Raw genomic sequence first — 25,080 nt, 5'->3', positions numbered from 1 at the left:
AGTTGGTTTCTCCTGTTTGCACAATAATGTAATTTTGTATAAATTAAACTTGCTGGCATTCAGTTTCAAATTAAGCTCCTTGGAGTTCTAAGATGAAAGACTGGAGCTAAAGGGATCAAGTTTTTGGCCATGGGGTTAGAATACAAGCATGCTTATACCTTCCCCCAACCAGGAGATGAAAGGCTGGGTTTAAGAAGCAGTCACGTATGTGTTCAGTTATTGATTACGGCATGGGCTGGGGTAGTAGAAGACTGCCGACCGTGAAGCAATAGGGTATTACATATGGAATGCACTATGGCACCAGAATACGCTAGAGCATACCATACAGTTAGTGATGAAGGATGAGGGAGATCTCTTAGAACTGATAAGAAGAGAGCTCCAAAAATACATCACTGGGTGAAAAAAGCAGTATTAAAGAGTTTATACAGCATACTTACATTTTTTTTGTAATAAAAAAAGAGGGAAAAATAAGATTTTTTTTGATTTTTTTTTTTTTTTTTGTATTTGCCTAAAGAAATATTGGAAAGACAAGTAAGAAATTAATATAAATGGTTACCTGTAGGGGCAAGAGCAGAAAATGTGGGAGCAAGACTTTTAATATTGGTCTGCTTTTTTAAATGTTTGTTTGTTTGTTTTTTAAAATTTATTTTGAGAGATAGAGGAAGCCAGGGAAGGGCAGAGAGAGAGGGAGAGAGAGAATCCCAAACAGGCTCCACACTGACAGCATGGAGCTCTATGTGGGACCCAAGCTCATGAACTGTGAGATCATGATTTGAACCGAAACCAAGAGTCCAACGTTTAACTGATGGAGCCCCCTGGGTGTCCCTAATATTTATTTATTTTTGAGAGAGAGAGTGCGAGTGGGGAAGGGGCAGAAGCAGATTGGGGTGGAGGATCCAAAGGGGCTCTGCACTGACAGCAGAGAGCCCAATGTGGGGCTTGAACTCGGAAACCGTGAGATCATGACCTGAGCTGAAGTCTGACACTCAACTGACTGAGTCACCCAGGCACCCCAATAGTGGTTTGTTTTTTAATTAATAAAATATGTTACTTTTTCAACAAAGGGTATGGATTTATAAGATTTAGGCTTTTTCTTCAAATATAACATATATCATATATATAAATAAAATCTATCTCTATCTTTCAACTAAAACAGCTTTTTTAAAATCTATAGAAGTTTGATTTTGAGATTCAAGAAGAAATCTCAATAATCAATGCCAGTCCATATATTACTGACTTCATAACCATTAGAGAAAGCTAGTTGAAACTGTGCTGTGATGTATTTATTTTTAGTCCCACCATGAATAAGTGTAGGTAAAAAATGACAATGAGTTCTAGAAACAAATTAACCAAAAATCAAATTCCTCTCTCTCTTGCTTCCCTCCCTCTACCTTCTAGTTTCAGTTTAGCCATCTTTTCTTGCAGGGTGGTGCTTCTCAAAGCATGATCTTTGGATTCTGAGATCCTTTTAGGTGTTTGCAAGATAAAAATTATTTTCAGAATAATATTAAGGTGTCACTTGCTCTTTTTTCACTGTATTGACATTTCCACTGAGAGTGTAGAATCAATGGAGATTAAAGTGCTGGCACCTGAGCATGAATTACGACAGTGGCACCAAACCATAATACAGTAGCAGTCATTGGCATTTTCACCCACGCATACTCTCAGTTTTAAAAAATGATGCCAGTTTCAATTAAGAATGTCTTTGATAGAAAAAAAAGGTCTTTGATAAAGCAGTATCAATTATTAATTTGACTAAATCTCAATCCTTGAATCATTTCGACATTTGTGTAATGACAATATGGGAAGTATACATAAAGCACTTTTGTTGCATATTGAAATATGACGTTGTTGAGGAACAGCAGATTGAGCTAAGAGCTGAGTAAGTGGATTGCTTTTCATGGGACACCATTTTTACTTGAAAGAATAACAGGCAAACTGGTGATTTAGAATCGGATATTTGGCAGATATTTTCTAGAAGATGAAACCAGTGATCTGTCACTTCAAGGAAAATAACTGGCAGTGTTGGTTGCCAGAATGAAATTTGAGACTTTAACGGAAAATGGGAATTTTGGAAAATTTGTATTCAGTACGGTGAGATTCTCAGCTTCCAAAAATGTAAAGACCTTTACAATAAGAGTATTGATGAAATTAACGAATGTGATTTTGTGATGTGGTATGATGAAATGTGCGAAAATTTGCGAGATGTGCACCATTTAGTGAGTTAATGTTCTCTAAATGATCAAGGCAGGATGTTACGATATCACGCATGGGTAAACAATCCATTCAAAATGCAAGAGAGACCAATGGATTTTAATGTAACTCATTCTGAAAAGCTTATTCGTATGGTTTCAAATTCTGCATTACAACCAACCTTTTAGAAACCACTACATGTTGACTTTTGGCTTAGTATCAAAGAATACACATTATCTGAAAAGGGTATTAAAATATTCCTCTCATTTCCAATTATGTATCCTTGTGAGGGTATATTTTCTTTACACATCAACAAAAACAGCATATCACAACAGGCTGAGTATAAAAATATGTATGAGAATCCAGATGTTTTTATATGCCAGATAGTGAAGCAATTTGGAAATGTGTATAACAGAGCAGTTTCTCTCACTGTTTTATTGGAAAAAAAAATATTTTCCACAAAATGTGTTATTTACGTTAATATGTAATAGGCAGGGAGCCTGGGTGGCTCAACTCGGTTCAGTGTCCAACTCTTGGTTTTGGCTCAGGTCACGATCTCACAGTTGGTGAGATTGAGCCCTACATTGGGCTCTGTGATGACAGCATTGAACCTGCTTGGGATTCTCTCTCCTTCTCTCTCTGCCTCCCGATCTCTCTCTCAGTAAAATAATATAAACATTTAAAAATATGTAATAGGCTTATTGTTACTTAAAAATGAATTAATTGGTAGATATTTAAAACACATCCATGGTTTTAAATTCTGCTATGGTAAATATCCATGGATGAACAAAAGCTTTTGGGAGTCCTCAAAAAAAAATTTTTTTTTTTATAGAGAGAGAGAGGATGCAAATGAACAAGGGGCAGAGAGAAGAGGGATGGACAGAGAGAAAGAGAAGTGAGGCTCACCCAGGGCTCCTGCTCACCTGAACAGGGCTCGTCTCACCTGATGTGAGACTCGAACTCACCAACTGTGAGGTCATTACCTGAGTGAAAGTCAGATACTTAATGACTGAGCCACCCAGGGACCCAGGAGTTCTCAAAAAATTTTAAGAGAATAAAGGGATCCTTAGACCAAAGTGTTTGAAAACTAGTGGTCTAGAAAAGATTTGTGTCCATTCATGTGCACATGCAATGCTATTCTTGTGCTCAGTGATTTCATGTGCTAGTCTTTCATTTCAAAAGTCTCAGTTGAAATGCAGCACAAACTAATATGCACCCAGGATAGATGATGACTGAGATTTTTAAGATTTTAAATACCACTCTTGGCAGTTTATTATTTTCTTTTCCTGTAAAATAAGGTTAACATCACCCATTTCATAGGGTTGTTGCTGGAATTAGATAATGCATGTACAAGCATGGTGTGATTCTGCTTGTCTCTTGATGGTCTTGATTATAGATGTACAAAAATGCTTAAATATATTTACTTTATCTGGAAATTATATTCCTCTCTGATGGCTTTACTAGCACATTCCTGGGATATGGACAGTCCTATACCTCCCCCGCCTCCATTATCAAATGAAATTTCCATATTAAGAATATCTTAGCTATTTTTCTTGATGTCCCATAAGGAGAATGAATTCAAGTGGTAACCTCTAAGTAACGATTGTTGTTGCTTTTCTAAACAGAAAAAGTGATGAAGCCTGCCACAGAATATTCTTTATGAAGCGCTGAAAAACCCGCTATGACACCATAGTATCCTAAAGCTATCCTGGAATGTTAGTGATCTTGAGTTACAAGTTCCTAAGAGGAAAGATTACAGAACTCTGTGATGCTTTGAAAAATTCCTACTCACAACCTTTTCTCTTTTTCCTCCACCTGACAAGCTATTCTTAAAACCATTGTCATTACTACTATTTTCTGTTTCTTCAGATTCACCTACAACCCCTCAAAAATCCTTGGCTGTGACATCTTGAGATTTTGGAACAATCTGGTTCATTATTGTGACTAGAAACCAGATAATGAAATTTGTGTTTGGCTTAACTACCAGGGAAAGGAGCATGGAGACATAAGCCACACATAGTCTTTCTAGTATCTTACTTTGATCAAATGTCAGGGTTATGAATAATAGAAATCCTGGTTTAGTTGGGGAGTTGACTAAATATCACAGAGTTACTATGTTATTCTAAAGTAAACAAACATGTCTTTTGTTGTCTTTGTCTTTTTTTTCTACAGATGTATTTTTAAAAGCTTTATATTTTAATAATGTGGATTCATTACCATTGATGACATCTGATCAGTAGCTTACAAATATGAATTGGAAGATTAATTATCTAGGGGAAACTTTGGAAAGGGCTGGAGAATGTTTCATTAACACGTAGGTATCCTTTCTGAAGGGAACTTTCCCAGTATCTAGTCATGGGAGAGGTGAAATAGAAACCCACTCAAAAGTGTGCTAGAGAGAAATGGGATAATGGAATTGGAAGAAATGGATGTAAAGTTGATTTTTCCATATTAGCTTGTTCTAAATTCTGAATAAGTTGGCTTTATTTGCCTAAGCCCTGACGAATTTATTCTAACGTTGGGTTGTTAGAGTCTCCTACTTTTCCGTCTTTTTTCTTTTACTTCGTGATATTTTTGTGTATTTTATTACTTACAAACATTTACAACCAAGGATGAAGGTTATCACAGAGAAGAAATTTATGGCAAGATGGAAGTCTGATGGCTACTTTCTGCTTGCCCTTCCTCATTTATAAAATAAGAATGATAATATTTCTTACTTTCTAAGGCTGTTATGAGGATTAAAAAAGATAATATGTGTAAAGTGCCCAACACAGTGGCCTGTACAAAGTAAGATCAACAAATAAGAATTGCAAACCATTTTCTGTGAATTAGTTTTGTTGATTGAGAGGAAAAAGGGGGTCAAATTATTGGGTGGCATGAGACTTAGATTTTATCTCCGTTTCCATCAGTCTCTCTTGAATTAGCTGGTTAGAAATGTTATCAACAATATATTCATGAACCCACTCAAGTAATGGTGCAACTTTGTGAACAATTTTATTTATTTGTTTATTTTGAGAGAGAGAGAGAGCAAGCCAGAGAGCATGCGTGCAAGTTGGGGAGGGGCAGAGAGAGGAGAGAGAGAATCCCGACCAGGCTCTGCACTCTCAGCTCTGAGCCCAAGTCATGAATGGTGAGATCATGCCCTGAGCCGAAATCAAGAGTCAGATGTTCAGTTGACTGAGACACCCAGGTACCCCAGTAATGACGCTTCTGAACTGCCTGATCTAAATGCATGAATATTTCATTTAAGTGACTTCAGTGCTGGGGCGCCTGGGAGGCTCAGTCGGTTAAACATCCAACTTTAGTTCAGGTCATGATCTCACAGCTTGTGAGTTTGAGCCCCACATCGGGCTCTGTGCTGACAGCTCAGAGCCTGGAGCCTGCTTCGGATTCTGTGTCTCCTCTCTCTCTGCCCCTCCCCTTCTCTCTCTCTCTCTCTCTCTCTCTCTCACACACACACACACACACACACACACACACACACACACACACAAATAAATAAATATTAAAAAAAAGTTTTAAGTGAATTCTGTTCTACCTCCTCACCACAACAGCCTTTGTTCTTGGTCTCATTGTATGTTGTTGGGTGGGATGGGGCTACAACTAACAGAAACCTGACTGATGGTGGCTTAAATAGTGAACATATTTAAAAATTCACATAATTAGAAGTCTGAAGGTTGGTTAACTTAGTGGAACAATGAGACCCAGGGACTTCCATTTTCTCACTTGCTGTCCTCCTCACACTGGCTTTTGTTCTCAGGCTTGTCTCCTGATTGCTAGATGGCTGCCACAGCCTAAAGAATTAATCTTGTGCTTTCTACGGAAATGATGTGAAGCTACTGTTGACCCCATCACATGCTTAGGAAGGGATGATGGGAGAAAGTTCTCTCATGTCTCAGAACTAGGAATCGCTGTGATGCTTTTGAACGACTCGAAAAAAAATGTTTTAATTGAGTATAGTCGACCCACGTTATGTGAGTGTCAGGTGCACAGCATAGCGATTCAGCTTCTCTATATGCGATGCTCTGCTCCTCACAAATATGGCTACTGTCTGGCACCAGAAGACGTGATTACAGTATCGTTGACTAGATTCTCTTTTGAACAACTCTGTGTTGCATGTATCTGTGTATATCCTCATGGTTAGGTCCATGTATGTCCTTAAGGGTATTTAGATCTTCACTAGATCTTTGCTTTGGATGAAAAAAAAAAAACCTCAGAGCTGAATTTGTGTTTGACTATAGGACATGACCAGGAGTTTTACTGTTTGTATAGCAAGACACATCAGAAGGGACCTGGCTGCCTGGCTGAGGGAGAACTTTGCCACAGCAGGAGTAGTGTTGTAGCAGAAGGAACCCTGAGTAGGGAGCCGTCATCCCAGAGTCTGCTTTTAGCTCTGTCCCTTGCTGGGTGCGTGTTCTGGGGTAACTTGTATCCACTTTCCCGGCTGTGAATGCAACGCTGTGCGCCTTCCTATCTTACACCCTTTCCTTTCGTTCATTGCCAAATTGGTGGATGTTCTTCATGAAAGAGCTTATAAATGCCGGATAAGGTTGGGGCTAGTGTCTTGTGAGTTAACAGAAGCCCTTTTGAAGATGATACCCTTGCAGGATAATTAGAAAGAGCAGGAAAGTTATACTCAAAGTCTTGTCTTTTCTGTGTTAGAAACTAAAGGCTTGTCTTGGCTGTGCATCGTTTGCAGCCTCTTAGCATTGGGAGTGGGGGAAGGAGGCCAACTTGTAATGGTGTTATTGTATCTAATGTTGAGAAAATGGCATTTTCAAGTCACCCCCAAATTTTTTCGTATAGTAAGCAACAACCCAACAGCTAATTAAAAAGACACAAATTATATGGGATTTAAAGCTTCTCAGTGAAGGAGTCACAGTGTAATAAAATGATCAAATATCTTTCAGGGGTGATATATTAGAAGTCAGTTTGTGCTTTTGCAGCAGGTGACATAGGATATTGTAATATTGATCAAAAGGACAGATAATACTCCAGATGATTTTCCATGTCTCCTTGTGGCTCTATTCCCTGGTAAATCACCCTGATGCAAGAGTTGAGCCCCGAGCAACTTTTTAGTCAAACTATTTGTTTACCAGTTCAGGGTATCTGGCTGGTGATATGTTCTCAGTAATTCACAGGATTGCCCACTTTGCTGACAAAATATTTTCTCCTGTGCCGAATTGCTGTCTCTATTCACATTGTCTGAATGTGAATTAAATGACCTTTAATTACTGTGGAAGAATATTGTATTTTTGTATATGCTTCACGTTTTGATACTGATTTGCAAGAAATGCTCTCCCGTGAAATGTGGTTTGCATTGCTGTTTCCATCTCCTTTTCCCTCCTACAAAAGGGATGTATTTGGTTCCCTTTCTCCCAGGGCTCAGGATCTTCTGGGAGGAAAATTTTTGAGGCAGCTCCCTGATCTAAGAGGGGTATTTACCTCAAGAAATATCCCAAGGAAACGATCATGTTTTAAGATCCCTAGAGGCCAGTTACTCTAGAGAGGGTTCCAGGGGCTTGAGGAGTTCCCTGAAGTCAGAGATTGTCTCACTCCCAGCTGGTTTTCTCTCTAGGACAAGCATTCATCCACTCCTTCCTCATTCCCATGGGAGGCAGTGGAGGCTGACTCAGCTCTTCTCCAGCAGCAGGTCCTAATTCACATGAGCCAAACTTGGAATTCGTGCCTCCTTTTCAGGGATTGTTTGTAATAAGGAGGCTCAATCAGACTGAAGGGAATTACTTTTATTCTCTGATAGGAGTGTGATGGTTAATTTTACGTGTCATCTTGAAAGAATTCTGACTAACACAGGGGGAGAGTCTTGTTTTCTCTCAAATGGACAGGAAAGAGAAAGCACATGGCTCCAGTTGCTAGAGCAGCCATCTTGTGACCCTGAGGGCAGCCTCCATGTGAGGAGAAAGACGACATTCAAAAAAGGGGAGAACCCAGAGAATTGCAGAGAAAGAGAGAGAAAGCCTTGGGCATCTAGCCTCGTGAGATAATAAATTCCTTAACTGTTTAAATCTGTACGAGTCAGAGCTTCTCTTGCTTTAGCAACACATTTAACGTATTTCTACGTAGCAGCTGTTAGATGTGAGGTACTGTCCTAGGTACGGGCTGTGCAGCAGTGAACGATATGGTCAAAGTGCCTACCCTCATGAAACGTCCTTTCTGGTAGGAGAGAAAATACCACATGAATATGTAATATGATGTCAGGTAGTCAAGCAGAGTATGAGATAAGGAGTGTTGTTGGGCGGTCAGGTGTCTGAGAGGCATGCCATTTGGGCAGGGAAGTGAACAAAGTGAGGGAGCCAGCCATTAAAACATTTGAAGAAAGAACTTTCCAGGCAGGAGGAATAGCAACTTCCAGGTTCCCAAGGCAGGAAAGTGCTTGGTGTGCTCTAGAGAAAAACCTACAGCCGAGTGAGATGGAGCTTGGTGGTAAGAGGGAGGCAGTGGTGAGAACACTGTGTTCCTAGAGGCTGTAGGAGGGATTTGGAGTCGCCTGTCTATGTGATGGGAAGCTATTGGAGAATACTGAGAATGGGGGTTATTTGCAGCTCAAAGCATCCTAATGGTTACAGAGTAAAGTAACTTGGACCCAAAGCTGCAGTCTGCAAACACCAGGCCACTGTGGTACCAAGGCTTGCCTTTGAGCCTTAGAAAGGTGGTTACACTCACTTAGTCTTCAAGGAACTCATCAGATCAGCTAACTGTTGCTGCATTTTTATAGTTCTGAATAACCAATAGCTATATACATAGGGGAATAACTATATACACATGGGAATATACATATGATATTGAGAAAGTACCTATTTTCCTATTTTACTAAGAATTTAAATATTACTTTAAATCAGGAATAATAGTGTTCCTTTTATCACATGCTTTGGCAGCCTCCACCGAAATGATATCATGTGTTTTTCCTCCTTTGACCTAATAATGTGGAGAGTTATATGAACAGACTTCCTGTTACTGAATCATCCTTGCATTTTGAGAATGGCAACTTGGCTGTAGTATATTATTTGTTTAATATATTGTTGGATTCAATTTGCTAATATTGCATTTAACATTTTTACATCGGTGTTCATAAGAGAAATAAGATTATAGCTTTCTTTTCTGGTGCTCTCTTGTTCTGGTTTTAGGATTAGTGCTTTTATAAAAAGAATTGGGGCATTTTTTTTCCCCCTCTCTCTGGGATTGTTTAAATAGTGTCAGAATTTTCTCTCCTTGAAGATTTGAAATCATTCAGTTTTTACAATTGGCACAATCTACTCACCTCAATAAATTATTTGTATGATTATCCAGTTTTTGTCCATAGGCTTGCATAACTGTTTAACAGATGTAGTTATGCCATATATTTTTGCATTCTGATTTTTTTCCATCAACCATATTATAAATGCTTTTCCACATTCTACCATATTTGTAATAACTTTAATTGATAAATCTCATTCCATTTTGTAATAATTTTAATTGACAAATATTATTCCATTGTGCAATAATTTTAACTGATAAATATCATTCCATTATGTGGATGGACCATATTTTAATACTTCCCTGTCCTGTGTGAGTAGAATATGTCTTGTTGCTATTTTTGTAAAATAATGCTGCAATAAATGCATATTTGATAAGTTTTATTCATATTTTAGAATTTTTTTTCCTTAGGACAAATTCCCAGGAATAGGAGAGTAGAAAACTCTCAAAGTTTTGAGCTCAAAGTTCAAAGACTTTGAGACATACGGACAAAGTGTTTTCCAAAGGTTTGAGCCATTTTATGCAGTCTCCAGAATCCATTCGCACAGCATCCTTATCAGTATTGGGTGTTTTATATATATACATATTTTTTTCTGCTATTAGGTATGAAATGGCATCATCAACATCCTGATTCTGGTCTCAGAGGTGGGAGAGTGAGCGCACTTTCCACTAAAAGTTGACCCTCCTATTGAGATTCTGGAGTTGACTTAGTTGCTAAGGTTTCACGGTGCAGTGAGAGTTAGTCCTGAGCTTCTGAGTTTAGTCTGGGCCCCTCATCTTGGCTCTTGGCTGCACTGTACTAATGGAAGCCAAAGCCAGAACTCGAACCTTGTCCCCTAACCTTGTCACCTTTTTGTTTTTATTTGTTTTGCTTTTTCATTTACAATATGCCAAGCACAAAGTCTTAACTTGCATTTGCTTAGTTAGTTACCAAGCAGGACACAGCGGCTGAGGAACATGAAGACTTCTACAGGCAGATGGAGCAGGAACCCGCCACTGGTGGCCTCTTTTCGAAGACAAAATGCCTTCTCTCTTTACTGTCTTTCAAACTTGCTAATTTAGTGACTGTAAACACAAACCATTATCTTCTAAATGGGCTGGCAACTGGCTCAGGGAGGGGGAAAAATCTTGGCTCTTTGACACTGAACTTGTGGTTCTTCCCTGGTTAATCTGTATAAAACAAAACACTGCTTGCCACCTCAGCAAAAAAGACCTCTTATTTTTGTGAAATCAAAGCACTTTGTAACCATGACAAATTTCCAATGTCAGTAAACTGTCCCAGGGAGAGGTTCTGATTAAAAAAAGCCTCACGTAGAATAGCCGTGCTTACTTTACCTTGAGCTGGAATTGTTACACACAATTCCACGTAGTGTCTCCAGATCTAATCCTGCCCACTAGGGGCTCAGATGATGGTTAACTGAGAGCAGAAGCCAATCGGAATTATTTCTGTGGTTTTTAAATTTAGTTTAAAATTTTTTAATGTTTATTCATTTGTGAGAGACAGAGCATGAGGGGCAGAGAGAGAGGGAGACACAGAATCCGAAGCAGGCTCCAGGCTCTGAGCTGTTGGCACAGGGCCTGATGCAGGGCTCAAACTCACGAACTGAGAGATCATGACTTGAGCTGAAGTTGGACACTTAACCAACTGAGTTACCTAGGCACCCCTAAATTTAGTTTTAAAAGTGAGCTCAGGGAAGCCAGAAAAAGGGTGAGGAAAGGAAGCAAATGGTAGAGAATAGAACCACATTTTTGTTCTGAAGTGGGTAAAGAGAATGAGGGGCAGAGAGTAGAGGTGTGTTCTTAGATTAAAATTCGGTTGGCTGGGACGCTTGGGTGGCTCAATAGGTTAAGCATTTGACTTTGGCTCAGGTCACGATCTTGGGGTTCGTTGAGTTCGAGCCCCATGTCGGGCTCTGTGCTGACAGCTCAGAGCATGGAACCTGCTTCAGATTCTGTCTCCCTCTATCTCTGCCCCTCCCCAGCTCACACTCTGTCTCTCTCTCAAAAATAAGTAAACATTAAAAAAAATCAGTTGGTTAAGTGGATCAGTCAGTTAAGCATCTGACTCTTGATTTCAGCTCAGGTTATGATATCATTGTTCGTGAGTTTGAGCCCCACATTGGGCTCTGCACTGACGGTGCAGAGCCTGCTTGGGATTCTGTCTCTGTCTTTGTCTCTCTCTCTGTGTCCCACGCATGTGTGCGTGTGCTCTCTCTTTCTTTATCTCAAAATACATAAATAATCTTTAAAAAAATTCATTTTGAATGACATGCTAAAGCCTCATGTTTTCCTGAATTTGAAGCATACCAGACTTGCTATTTTTTTGTCTCTTCCATAAACTATATGGAACTATATACAATCATGTTTAATAAACATTTATTGAATATGTTGTTGTGTACTTAATCCTAGGGGTTCTAAATCAAATAAGAGTTTGTCCCTACCTTCAAGTTGATTGTGCCTAATTCAGGGAAAAGAAGTATGTGGACATAAAAATGAAGGAATTTAGGTCAAGATGCTACGGGAATCCTGAGGAGATAAGCACTTTGGTCCAAGTGAGCCATGAGCCTCCTTATTTGACTTCTTGTCCCTTTTCTTTACTACACGTCTTTCCTGGGAGATCTCATTCATCCCCAAGGGCTTTCACCACCCCTGTGTGCACATCACTCAAATGTTTTCTGTCTTGCCTAGACTTTTCTCTGGATGGCAGATCTCCGTGTTTACCTGTGAGTAGACATCTCTACTCAAAAGTCTGAGGGATATTTCAAAATCAAGACCAAGTGAATTCATGGGACCCCAAACCTCTGTGGGAACAGAGTCCCCTGCTGGCCAGTGGTACCACCACCTACTGACCCAGCAAAGTCAGACACTTGTGCCGTCTGAGATGCCTCCCCTCCTTCATCCTTTATAAATAGATCTGGTTGGGTTAACCTCCCAAATAGATTTCAGTTGCTCTCTCTTCTTTTTTATCCACACTTCCATGTCTTAGTCCACACTCTCAGGATATCTTCCCTCATTTCCTCAATGGTCTCATGTCTTCTCAGGGTCTGCTTTCTCCAATCTCTCCCTCCTTCCCTTACACATACCCACTTAAGTTCTCTGGGTCAGCAAGATCTATTGGAAACTCCTATCTAATCCCATCAATCCCCTGAACAAAATCCTCCAATGTCTGCCCAGCGGAACATATCCTTGCTCTTCTCTGAATGTGCCCTCCATCTCCCATCACTCCTTCCTATGCCCAAATGGCTTTTCATTCCCTGACCCTTCTGAGTTCTAACTTCTGAACTTTTTCATACTCTTTCCTCTACCCAGAATGTCCCTTTCCTTTCTCTCAACATGTTCACTCCTAAGTCCTTCACATGCTCACAAGCTCAAAGGATGCTTCATCCCAGGAAGGCCTTCCTTCCTCCTTGAGGATGCCTCAAGTGTCTTTCTTAACCCATAGTCTTCATGTCTACCAAAGCCCTTACCACTGATGAAATTATTGGATTAATTTTCAGGGTATTCCTTTAGACTAAGAGTTCCTCAATACAATAACTATGACTATATTTTTCATTTCTATGCACCCATACCTAGAATGATGTTCAATAGATGATTGCAGGGTGAATGTTGTTGAAGAGGCGGCTGATACCCCACACATTCAAAAGTGTGGTCAAGTATTTAGGAACAAGTAAATAATATTCAAATCAGTCTTCTAGAGCTGACACTAGAACCATTGTTAGTTAACTTCTGGAAGCATGGATGGAATCAAGAGAGCCAAGAAATGGACAATTGTTGCCTAACTTAATAAAAGAAACCCAAACAGATGAATTATGGAATAAGACAGGTAAGATTGATAGGTGACAAATACTTAGGAAGTATTTGACAAATACCCACTTCAGGCTTGCACAGTCTTGCTGGCTCTCTCTTCCCCTTGCAGGGGGTTCTGTAAGCCACATCATGAAGATGGTGACATCAGAAGATGAGTTATCTGCCCCTTCACGATTGAAGAACCCTGCCCTCTGCTTCTGCTGTGATATTGATTGATTGATTGATTGAAGTATAGTTAACCTACAACGTTATATTAGTTTCAGGCGTACAACGTAGTGATTCAATAGTTCTATCATTATTTAATGCTCACCGTGATGTAAGTATAGTCACCATCTGTCATCATACAATGTTATTATAGTACTGTTGACTATGTTGCCTATGCTGTACTTCTCATTTCCAAGACTTACTTATTTATCTTTTTAACTTTTTTTTTTTTTAACATTTATTTATTTTTGAGAGACAGAGAGAGACAGAGCATGAGCTGGGGAAGGGCAGAGAGAGAGAGACAGAGAGAGAAAGGGAGACACAGAATCTGAAGCAGGCTCCAGGCTCTGAGCTGTCAGCACAGAGCCTGATGCAGGGCTAGAACCCACGAACTGTGAGATCATGACCTTGGTCGAAGTCAGATCCTTAACCGACTGAGCCACCCAGGCTTCCTGAGACTTATTTATTTTATACCTGGAAGTTTGTACCTCATTTTATTGTGAGTCATTGAGATTTGGGAGCTGTTGTAGTTGACCCTGGTTAATAAGTAAGTCATATGCCACTCTGATTCTAGTTCCTTCTTATGTGACTTGTTTTCCAATCTGTTTTTCTCTTTGGAAGATGAATGGGAAGTACACAGCAAGGGTATGACATTTCAAGATATTCCTGAAGGAAGAGTAGGAGTCTGCTGGACAGAAGGAGCCGTATAAGCTAGGTCAAGGTGGTATAATAGAGTGTGTTTGCAGAAGACTGAAAAGTCTGCCCAGGAACTCATTCATTCATGCATGCATTCTTTCGATATTTATGGTAGCATCTACTAGCTGTCAGATATAAAACTAGGGAATGAAGAGAAAATGGCTCTTATGTATTAGTGGTAGAAATAGAAACATAAACAAAAATTTAAAGAAATATTTAAATATGGACAGAGAAATATAACAATGGTTAAGGGCATGGGCTCTGGACACAGGCTGCCTAAATTCAAATTCTGGCTCGACCACCTTCAGCTCTGTGACCTTGGGTACACAGTTCATTCATATGTAAAATGAAGATGATCTAACAATAACAATATCCTTGTGGTAAGGGTTAAAAGAGACAATGAAATGTAAGGTGCTTTGTGTATATTGAGCCGGAGTAAGACTTCTAAAATATTAGCTGTTGTTATTTGTATTGGGTATGTGTGGATGTAGAATGATTGGCTGGAAAGGACCTTTTATAAAACTTGTCAGGGTTTTGGGGCTCTACCCTGTAGACATTAGAGGTTATTCTGATACAGAGATGAGGAGAGATCCATTTTTAGTGCCTTGTCATTCTGTTTGCCTTACGAGGCGCCCATTTCAAAGGAGCAGTGATTTTCCTAAACTCTTGTAAACCCATTACATGGCAACTCTCAGTACCATGCCTGGGGCATGGTCACAAGTTCTTTTTATTATTAAACTGACACTGGCTTTAAAGTTCATCATTATTTACAAGTTTTCATTCCCTAAGGCTAATGTGAGTCAATGTGAGTCAAATTTCTTCTTTTCATAATATTTCTTAGGCTACTTATGATTTAATTCACTGCTTGTAGACATCTAAATGCACAGGCTTAGAACCAGAGAATTTCAGGGCTGGAAGGGGCTTTGGAGATGCACTCATCTAACCCCCTTGCTTTCCAGATCAAGAAGCTGAGGTCCAAAGGGATGGTGGTGGTTGATTTTCCCAGAGTCAACAATGCTTCTGGCAGTCGCGTTAGGGTTTGGGGGTGATAAGTAACCATGACCCTCTCCTTGCTCTGAGCTTGGAACTAATAGAAAAATAAGACACAGGAATCTGACAGGAGGAGGTAAAAATATTGGCTTTCTTACCGAATGAATTTAAATTGGAGAATACAACTTGATATGTAGGCAAATGGCCTTAGCTCTGAATATCAATACATTTGACAGGCACTGGTGATGATTTACGCTACAAATATTCCTTACTTTTCTCCTTTGCCAGCAGAGCTGGGTTTCCACGTAGATGCCGAAAGCACTTCCATTCCCAGACCTCCTTATAGCTCTGATTATGTGTCCTGATTCTGGCCAATGTGATTAAAGAGGAAATCAGCAGGAAACTTCTGTAAGGCCTTTCCTCTCTTAAAAGAGAAATGCTTGTGACAGGTACTTTCCTCTCCTTATTTCCTTTATTTATTATTATTATTATTATTATTTTTTGTCTTTGGACACTGTTACCTAAGGGCACTCAGTTTGGAGATGGAGCAGGTCATAAGGGGAGGCATGTCGACATGCTCAGATCGCAGATCAGAAAAATGCGGAACACCTGGGTCCTTGATGACATTGTTGGGCAGCCACACCAATCCCTTCCCCCTGATTCTGGACTTCTTCTTCCTTAAACTTAAGTATGTTTATGCCACCTTCAATGGTTTGTACTTGTTACTTGCAGCCCAAACCATCCTAACTGGTAAATCTACCTGAACTTGGAATGTCCATGGTGTTGAGGCACCATGTTTATTCCCCAGTCACACCAACTGATCAGATAAGAGATTCATGGCGGGAGTGTGGAGTAGAGAGAGGGAGCCTGAAGTGTTCTAGGCATACTCTTCTCTCTTGCCCACTATGGGAAAGTGGGAATGGGAGATGAGCACCCCCTCTCCCCAACAAACCCTGATCATAGCATTGGAAGAAAAAGATTAGACTAGAGTCCAAAAATAAAAAGGTTTTGTAATTCTTTAAGTTGAGGAATTAGATCCATAATTTTACGTGAGGAACAGAACTGAATTGGGTGTATGTGTGTATGTGTGTGTGGATTCTGACAGTACTTCTTAAAGCTTCACGCTTCTGGCTCGGTCTGCCTTAGGCCTCATCAACCTTCAAGGCAGTTCAGAAAGTGAAGCATTAACGACAGTGTTAGGCATGCCTGAAATACACATCTTGTTTCCAGAGTGCTGGACATGAACAATGCCAAAAGGATGAATCTAGCGACTCCATCTTTGAGGCACAGTAATTTCATTGTGAAGTCTTTTTCTTTAATTTTGCCCAAAGAGGAGAGGATTATTAAAATTATGTCATTGCCCATCAGGCTGTCAGAAAAGCCTGAACTCCTTTTTTCAAAGAGAGCTATGGAAGAGCAGAAGTAGGGAAGCAGAGAGCTGGCTGCCCGTCAAGTCTAATTTCCATACTCCCCACATTTCTTTGATGAGCTATTCCACGCTGCAGAAAGGGGAACTGTTTTTTCGCTTCCAAGTAATTGAAGTGAGTCATGAAACCCAACCAACCAGACCGAGGTGCCAAGAAGTGCCAAGAAGCATATGTATGCCCTGCCTGACCACTCACATGGAGGAATCTATCAACATGGGAGCAGGTGGCAGGGGGTGGGGTGGGGGTGGAAGCCACCAGGGTTAGTGTCCTGGGATCAGAAAGAAGATGGTGGGGGAGGTGTGCACTGACCCACTGCCTTCTTATTTACATATGGGAAGGCAACTCTTGTTGGGTTGACTATTTGCTGTTCTGGAAATATTTGCCAAACTTTAATGGAGACTGGTAAAGTTTTGAGTTGGGGGAAAGTGGGAACAAGTGGCATCTGGCATTTTCCACAATCTTTCAGTCATTTACTCATTTACCTCAGTGTTTATTGCCTACTGTGTGCAAGCGTTGCAGATGTAGGAGCGGACCTGAGAGTTAGAGTAGGTGGTTGTAGCTGAGCATCTAGTAAGGGTTGGAGGCAAGCTAACAGTACTGACAGAATTCTGTGGTTGTTTGTGGTGGGGAGTGGCAGGGTTTGGGACAGGGAAGAGCCTCGAAAGAATCTCGAGGGGTTTCGTTCCAGAGATGGAAAATGCCAGATGAAGGGTGGGGGGGTGGAAAGAACCTGGAGAAAAAAACACCCAAAAAACTTTGTTTGGGACATAATGAGGTTGGAGTGTTCGTTTCTGTGACATCCTGATAAAGAGGTCATGTAGATAGTGAGGAAACCAAGGAATAGTATTAAATGGTTATTAATATTCAGTCCGTTTAAGCTTTATGCTCTGGGACTAGTTTGCTTTTTACCCATGACTTGTTAACTTAGAATCATGGGTTTGAGAGTTTTGCTTTGCTCAGCTCTTAAAGATCTGCTGATTACCTCCCCGCCCAAACCTATTTATTATGAAATTCCTCTATCCCCTTGATTATATAAGTTTCCCTTCTCTGGACCTGATTACCCTTGTGGCTTCATCATTCAATAAATGTCAGGGCCGTCTCTACTTAGGAGAGATATCTCTCTGTAATTTATTTTGATGTAGGCTCTTCAGTGATGTTAGGTAAGAAAATACTGAGACTCTCAAATCACGTAATTAAGCCCAGCAGATCAGAAATCTGAAAAAATAAGCATTTTGATAAATTTCACTCCCCCATCATCTTTTTTTCAATATACTCTTTACTGCTTTAAGTTTTGAAATTTCACATGCATCAGCCACACAGGCTCAGCTGGTGAGAGTTCAGATATTTCTAGAAGATTGAGCTAAGGATCCCCTCACTGTAAGAAGGTTTCTCACTGGAACAGCATAACAATGTGGCCAAAGCAGCTGGATATAGTAAAACTCAGCTGAGTTTGAATCTTCAAAAAAAATTTTTTTTAAGTTTATTTACTTCGAGAGAGAGTGAGCACAAGCCAGGGAGGAGCAGAGAGAAGGAGAGACAGAATCCCAAACGGACTCCGCGCCATCAGTGAGCTGTGAGATCGTGACCTGAGCAGAGATCAAGAGTCAGACGCTTAACCGACCGTGCCACCCAGGTACCCCAGCGAACTTGAATCTTAGCTCCATCACTGAGTACCTGGAAGGCCATGGTCACTGTTTTTTTTTTTTTTTTTAACTTCTTTTGACCTCAGTTTGTTCCTCATAAAGAGTAGATAAAAATACTTCATAGGATTATCGTTGTCGTGAGAAGTAATAGATGTGACACATGGAAAGAGTCTAAGAGTTCAGATAATTACTCCTTGCCACCGTGTAGCACATCTATGATTTAGACTTGTGCTGTCCAACATGGGAGCCACTACAGGAAGTTCTTGAGCACTTGAAATGTGACAGATGTGAACTGAGATGTGCAGCCAGTATGTATCAATACAAATCAGACTCCAAAGTCTTCGTGTAAGAAAAAAAGGATGTAAAAAGAGTGTACAATATTCCATTAGTGATGGTTGATAGTGATTACATGTTGAAATGTAGACATTTTGGATGATATTGGGTTAAATACAATCTTATTTCTGGCACTTTAGTGGACACCCCTGCCTTGCATATAGGACTTAACCCAAAGGACTTCCAACATTTGAAGTTGTGAACAAAGTACTCACCTGGATCACCACAGCAGCCTCCCCAGCCAGTGTCTCAACTCCACTCTATCTCTTCACTAAGCCCATGGGATCTTTCTAAAACACAGACTTGGCTCCTGTTTGTTTTTAATTCTTTTTTAAATGTTTATTTTTGAAAGAGAGAGAGAGAGAGAGAGAGACAGCACGCAGGGGATGGGCAGAGAGAGAGGGAGACACACAATCTGAAGCAGGCTCCAGGGTCTGAGCTGTGAGCACAAAGCCTGATGCCTGATGCGGGGCTCAAACTCACGAACAGTGAGATCATGACCTGAGCTGAAGGCAGATGCTTAACCGACTGAGCCACCCAGGTGCCCTTGCCTCTAGTTGTTTTAATTCAATTTCTTAACAGTAATACTTAAAAATGAACTTCTTTGTTTTGCTTTTCTTAATGCAGAGTAATTATTTTTTTCATTAAAAAATTGATATATAATTGATATAGCATTGTATTAGTTTTAGGTATATAATATAATGATTTGATGTATGTATATATTATAAAATGATTACCACATTAAATTTTGTTAACATCCATCACCACACATAGTAACACATTTTTTTTTTTTTGTGATGAGAACTTTTAAGGTCTACTCTGTTAGCAACTTTCAACGATACGATACAGTATTGTTAACTATAGTCACTATGCTGGAGAGTGCATCCCCAGGACTTATTTATCTTATAACTGGAAGTTTGTGCCTGTTGACCACCTTCACCCATTTGCCTACCCCCTAAATGAAATGTTGATTGGGGCGCCTGGGTGGCGCAGTCGGTTAAGCGTCCGACTTCAGCCAGGTCACGATCTCGCGGTCCGTGAGTTCGAGCCCCGCGTCAGGCTCTGGGCTGACAGCTCGGAGCCTGGAGCCTCTTTCCGATTCTGTGTCTCCCTCTCTCTCTGCCCCTCCCCCGTTCATGCTCTGTCTCTCTCTGTCCCAAAAATAAATAAAAAAACGTTGAAAAAAAAATTAAAAAAAAAAAAAAAGAAATGTTGATTTATTTGTATTTATTTTATTTATTTATTTTTCAATCAAACTTTTGGTTTTGAGATCATTGTAGATTCATATGCGGTTGTAAGACATGATACAGAGAAATTCTGCGCACCTTTCATTCAGTTTCCTGCAAGGTGTTTTATACTTAAAACTGTAGTACAATATCACAACCAGGGTACTGACATTGACATAGTCATCCACCTTATTTAGACTTAACCAGTTTTACTTGTGTTTGTGTATATGTGTATATTTCGGTCTCCGCAACTTTGTTACGTTTTGATCTTCTATCCAGACCACAGTCAAGAGAGAGAACATTTCCATCATCAGAAAAATCCTACATGTTGATCCTTTGTAACGACTCGCACTTCCCCCCTTCCCTGAGTCTCCTGGAAACCATTAGTCTCTTCCCCATTTCTATAATTTTGTGATTTCCAGAATGTTATGTAAATGGAATTATACAATATGGAAGTTTCTGGGATTGCCTTCTTTTCGCTCAGCTTGATTTTCCAGAGATTCATGCAAGTTGTCATGTGTTTGTTCCCTTTAGTGTCGAGTGGTATCCTGTGGAATGGACGTGCCACAGTTCATTTAACTACTCACTGCTGAAGGACACCTGAGTTGTTTCCAGTTTGCAGATATCATGAAGAAAGTTGCTGCGAACATTTGTACAGATTTTTGTGTGAAGATAAATCTCCATTGCTCTGGGATAAATGCCCAAGAGAGCAATTTCTGGGTCATCTGTATGTTGGTTTATTTATCATTTTCACTGAAATATTGACTCTTGAGGACAGGTTCTTAGCTCCATTTGTATTTGCATCACATATACTCAGCATTTGTGTGACATATGGTGATACTCAATAAAATATGGAAGGGCAGAAGAAAGGAAGAAGGAAAAGATAAAGAAAGGGAAGGAGGAGAGAAATCTATCATTCCTTTAAGTTGTTAGCTATTCCACTTCCAGACCTCCCAACATCATTTTTTTTTTTAATGAGTCCGGTAGCTCCAGGGCTGGATAGTGCCCAGCACAGAGTAGTTGCTTACTAACTATGTGCTAAATTATGCAATGAATATTCTAGAGAGTAGAGCAGCTCTTCTCTGGCCCCATCCTCCCTTTGCCCTGCTCCGTCACTCAGGCCCAAGCATGGGCACACAAAGGCACACGCGCACACTCTGGGGCCATATCCTAGGGATCTTTTTCTGGAACCAAGCCAACAACTAACAAATGAGGTGCTGTTGCTTCGAAGCTGAGCTAACAACAGCCTTGGCCTTGTCTGTGCAACTGCCTAGGAAATTACAAATGCAGGATTTGGGGACCCAGCAGCTTTGTGGACTCGTTCCAATGAGAATACAGGATGCACTTGAAATAAAGAATGCTTCTTTGTGACTCATTAAGCTCTTCTCCGTTCCTCTCTATTAGGCATGTGTCTGCCATGCCAGGCAAAGCTATGACCTTCAAAAGTGGAAGAGTCAGGCGGAAATAAAAACATTCCACTTTAGCGCCTAAACCATGTGCCCCTTAATCTGAAATAAATCTGTGACAACTGACAGCTACTTCTTTCAGACAGTTGTGGAGAAAGGCTTGACTTGTCCTAGTAAATCAGACACAGGCTTCATTATTTTTAGTCTCGTTAAAAAAAAAAAAAGTTACCATAGCAACTGCACCATCATCTAGGGCAAATATTATCTAAGTCAATAAAAAGAGGAGCTGTCCCAAATACCCAGTACTTTGAAAGGAAGAAATATCTTTTCAATAAAATTAATTTCTTCCAAGACGTCACCATTTGTCTTCATTTATAAACCCAGATTTTCCCCCCTCTGAATAAGGGACATTAAAAGCAACATACAACTTTGTAAAATCTAAGGCTGACCTCTCTTGTATCTGTTTGCAGAAAATCATTAATTCTATTAATTCCTTGAAACACATAGCTTCATTTGTGGCTTTTTAATTCATCCACAGGAGGCATAATGCTAATCGATTTGACCCTTGGTTAGAGCATTGTGTATTCTGAGAGGACAATGAGGAAAAACATATCAGAGCACGCACATCTCAACTCTTAAGAGATCATCGGAAGTTATACAGCCAACAACTCTGTTCCTGTGGGCCCTCACTGAGTAGCTGTGGAACAGAGTGGGTATTCAGTACACGTTGGATGACTTGGCTAATTTGACTCTGTTCCTGGTCAGAACTGAAATGGTTTGGGAGTCTTTATGAAGATTTATCCATATACTGAATTTTAGAAACATGGTAAAAAGAGTGTACCCCCAAAGTGTGAGATTTGGACCTTAAAAAACTAAATCTTACCCTGCAGACTTTTTTCCTACTGAAAAATGTGTTGTTAATTTTAGCGTCAGATCAAAACACCATAGGCTGGCCGGGGAAGCAATTTTGGTGCCACCCCATGTCTCCTGGTTTCAGATGCTGGTGGGCTCTCATGGTCCCCAACGACTGCTTTTTCTATTCTCAGACTCACACTTTTTTCCTTTTTTCCACAGTTAGTACCTTTGAGGTCAGGGTATGTGTAACAACGATTGGCGTCGTATAATTTCTTATTGGCAGCTTCTTATTTCTTAGAAGTACACACAATGATGACGGGAAAGAAAGAGAAGCAACATTTGTCGTCTGCTTATCATGTAAAAAGCACTGAGATGAACAATTTATAGGTGTCATTTTGTAGAATCCTCACATGAAGCCTCTGAAGGAGGCATTTTCTGTTTTGTAGAGGGCTGAGACCCCGGGGGTGACGGGACTTGTCCAAGATCACAAGTTGGCAAGTGTCAGAGTCAAGATTTGTGCACAAATCTGGACAACTTTATTGTCATAGGACCCTTTGGGTTTTCCGTCTGACTTGCCCTCAGCTTGTTCTGTTCATAGAACACTTTAAATTAGTGTTAGGTGTTACCTTGGTGTTAGGAAGGACCTTATGAGTCAGAGGGTTCAACCCTATCATGTTACAGATGAAGAAATTAAGGCTGAGGGAAGGGACCTGCCCAAGCCAGCTAGGAAGCTGTATCCCTGAGAGGCAGCATGCCTGAGCCAGGGAAGACAGTCGCCAGGCTCTCGTAATGTCTTCATCTCCTGCATACACTGCCCACCCCCAGACCTCCCCGTCTGGGGCTGTCTCCATGGGCCAGGCCTCGGTTGCTTAGTCTCCTCCTTAAGGCACTCAGCTCATTCCTCCTCCATTGTCCTGCTTCCCCAGACCTCAAGATGATTGCTCATCTACACCCCCTTTCCTTGTCCCCAGTGAAGCTGTTTCTCGTCACTTATCCTCCAAGGTGACAATGAATCCATATGAAGATGAAAATAAAGCAAGATAAGAAAAGGCTCTCCAGGGCCTGTGCCTGGAGACATCAAGTTACATCTTTGTTTGCTACCTCAGGAGAGTGACGTCAACGGTGTAAGTGTCAACAGAGGTAGAAGAGAAGGTGGCATATGCCCAGACTATGGCACCAAGATAGTCTGTAGGTGTTAGAGCCTTGCGTAGCCTTTAAAATCACAGAGCAACCTCTCGCTCTGCTTGTAGAGAGGCAAGTGGTGTGGCCTAGTGCAAGGATTGCAAAAAAGTGGCATCCAGACGTCATTCCTCTTTCCCATACCCGTGATGAAGGTGATGAGCCTCTGCCCTCCGCACTGTGACCATTCGGACGTCTTCTTGACACAGTGTCCCAGGCAGCACCTTCTGACACTTGGTTGTAGAGATGGAACAAGCTTATTTACCATCCCCAGTGCTGTCAAAGGCTTTGGAGAGGAGCAGATGACAAAAGAACTGAGCCTCTACTTCTCCCAAAGGAAAAGGGAGAAAAGAATCACTGATTTACGGAATTATTGTAAGGCTGAGAGATAACATATGTGAGAACACAGCAGATTCCGTGGATCTTGGTACACAGTAGGTGCTCAGTGACTATAAACTGTCATTCTTATTAGGCTGATGCTGATGGGGAGGTAGGTGGGATGCACAGCTCTATACTATGAGGAAATTGGAGATTGTGAAAGAAAGGTGCTCTTGGTGTCTCTTTGTTGTCCTTCTCTTGTGACATTGCAGATGGAACTATGTATGTCTCAAGTCTAATCAATAAGGGTTGAAGAGTCCTCTTCGGAAACATGGCTCAGGATGGCAACTCACCATTGGCGAACTCTAGGCCCAGCAGGTTAAGAAGATCACACCCGGGGGCGCCCGGGTGGCTCAGTTGGTTGAGCATCCGACTTCGACTTGGTTCATGATCGTGCAGCTCGTGAGTTCGAGCCCCACGTTGGGCTCTGTGCTGACAGCTCAGAGCCTGAAGCCTGCTTCAGATGCTGTGTGTTCCTCTCTCTCTGCCCCTCCCCTGTTCACGCTCTGTCTCTCTCTCTCAAAAATAAATAAACATTAAAAAAAAAAAAGAAGATCGCACCGGGTAAGCAGTCTGTCCCACAGTACCCCAGTTCTGGTTATGCTACTCACAGGCTGAAGGGCTGAAGAAAGTCCTTTATTCTGAGCCCAGTTCAATTTTCTATTAAACACATAATAATCTGACTCTAGAGATAGGTATATTGATGGTATAGTGATGGATTCACTGAGGGTAGTTACATGTTTTGAAAAAAAATCAGGCCCTGAATGAATAGTTTGTATTTAAAGAACACTTTTCTTTGCAGAAAATAAGAATTCTTTTTTTAAAAAAACTTCTTTATTTAGTATTATTTGTTAAATGTGCTTCTTATATGTCTCTGGCTATGTCATTATTTGCTGTGATATGTAAACTCCTAAGGGCAGGGATGATGTCTGCTTCATTTATTTTTCAGAGCACCCAGAATAATGCCATGACCAACGAGGTTTTTAATCCATTTGTATGCTACTGTTGTAGATTGGAACAGAAATTGCATCCCATGCTCATAAAGAATACTCTTTCATTCTTAGACTTTCCAGAGCCAGAAATCTAATGAAATATTTCTATTAGGACACCATTCAATATCATTACATGCAGCACAAATGTATACTTATTGGTTTATTTTAATTCCTGAAGTATCAATATTAATTGATTTTCTGTTATAAAAGCTGCCCAATGTAGAAAATGTGAAATATGCTGAAAACTATATGAAAGAAATGAAAAATCATCTTTAATTCCCATGCCAGAAGATAATCACATCAAACATTCAAACTTTTTTTTATATGACTCATTTTAAAGTGTTAATATTATCTAATACTTAACTGACTTTAAGACTTTCAAAAGGTTTCTTCCTTTTGATTTCCACCCTTTCAGTTAGTGATCCTGTGTTCTTTCCAGGAAGAATTATCGTTTTGTTATTTTCAATGTATTGAAATGTTCTGTGAATTAAGGGAAA

At 40.4% G+C, this 25,080-nt stretch overlaps 1 long non-coding RNA gene across 1 annotated transcript in view; it reads left to right on the top strand.

Annotated features, from left to right (window-relative positions):
* The window catches only part of LOC132669976 (uncharacterized), a 28,170-nt gene extending 6,694 nt beyond the window's left edge, over positions 1–21,476 (top strand). The window contains exons 2-4 of the long non-coding RNA XR_013556086.2: positions 3,819–4,507; positions 15,436–15,593; positions 20,308–21,476. This is a non-coding gene — a long non-coding RNA (uncharacterized LOC132669976). The remainder of the gene's footprint in view (positions 1–3,818; positions 4,508–15,435; positions 15,594–20,307) is intronic.
* The last annotated feature ends 3,604 nt before the right edge of the window (positions 21,477–25,080 follow it).

Source organism: Panthera onca, chromosome B3, assembly GCF_046562875.1.
Source record: "Panthera onca isolate mPanOnc1 chromosome B3, mPanOnc1 haplotype 2, whole genome shotgun sequence".
Lineage (NCBI taxonomy): Eukaryota > Metazoa > Chordata > Mammalia > Carnivora > Felidae > Panthera > Panthera onca.
Note: the sequence above shows the minus strand (reverse complement) of the source record. Positions and strands in the feature narration are given on the sequence as shown.